Source organism: Pinus tabuliformis, chromosome 4_1 (genome assembly GCF_031772625.1).
Source record: "Pinus tabuliformis cultivar Carrire ecotype Pingquan chromosome 4_1, CPIR1, whole genome shotgun sequence".
NCBI lineage: Eukaryota > Viridiplantae > Streptophyta > Pinopsida > Pinales > Pinaceae > Pinus > Pinus tabuliformis.
This window is the reverse complement of record NC_142303.1, coordinates 768,790,245-768,791,744: the sequence shown is the minus strand read 5'-3', so window position 1 is coordinate 768,791,744 and position 1,500 is coordinate 768,790,245.

Here is a 1,500-nt window from a genome sequence, read left to right as displayed (position 1 = left end):
AGGAAAATTCTGAAAGAGAAAATCTATACTATGCCATCTTATAGTTTTTTTACTGAGAACTCAAGATAACCACATCGTCTCTCTCAATACTATGCTATGATATTAGGAATTAAAAAATACTATTAGTCATTAATTTGCAAATAAAAATAGCTTTATTGAATAATTGTGATAAAATGAAAATTTTAAATTTCTAATACTTGAAAATTTATGTAAAGGTAACAATGGTACAAAAAACTTATAAAATTATATATCAACTCATAATACCTACCAAGAAAAGCGCCATGTAAAGCCTAAATCTCCTTATTAATGCTCATGCATTGATTCATTACATTTCTATTGTTATATTAGAGTGTGTTGGAGGCATAAGGATTGAGTACGAATGACAAGTATATAGTTATAGATTTATATAATTTTAGATACATAATGGTCAATGTAATAGTGATTTCTGAGCTTTAAATATATAGTGGTTTTTATAATATATTTTAAAATTTAGTAAGGGATGAGAAGGTTAATATGTTTTTTACTTTTCCCCAAGAAGAATAAAATAGGAAGATAAATTATTGGTTGATACTTCTGAGTAAATTTATAGTTATTAGTGTGGGTTTAAAATTTTTAATCTGCCTCCTACTTGCTTGAGTAATATGATTTTTTTGGCCATTAAGATGAGAAGAAGACTACTTTTACAAGATTTATGATATATCATTTCAAAAAGGACTAAAGTACTCCCAAATAAAACTATAGCCTATGAGGCCATGGCTGAATATCAAAGAGATCGTGTCATAGAAAACAACAAGGATGATTCAACAAGATTGTATATGATTCAATAATTTTTGGATGAGAGCATTCTTCCCAAAATTGTAGTAGGGACAAGGACTAAACAAGCTTGGGATATTCTAGGGATCGCATATAGAAAATGGGGGAGCAACACTAATCAACATCAAGTTGACTCATAGTATGTAGATGTTGATGAAATCACTGTTACAACAAAATAGGAAAATGAATTTGACACTGACAAAGTAAACGGAGAAATTGTGGGAAAGCATACTAAGGAAGAAGAACATATACAAGACATGGATATTGTAGCTTTCCTAAATGATATAGAGCATATTAGTGGAGATACTACATGAGAAAAAGAAGTGATTATCAGTAAGATGCAAAGCATGGGGACTTTCAATAGAGAGAATCCCATTAGTTAGATACACATGTGGATGATGAAAGTGTAGTTGAAACTGAAACTGTAACTATGTTTGGAAGAATAGAAAGGTGTGAAGAGAATATAGTAATGGAAGGTGTTGAAAACATGAATGAGAGTGATTTATAATTTATTGAGGGTGGTCTTTCATAGCTAATGTTTGATGAAAATTAAAATCATCGTTGTAAATATTTCATAACTGCAACAGAAGAAGGAACATAAAGAGTAAAGGAAACTAGTATAGTCGATGAAGCTATTGCAACAATGGAAGGGGACATGAAGGAAAATTAAAAGTTTGATTTAAATCT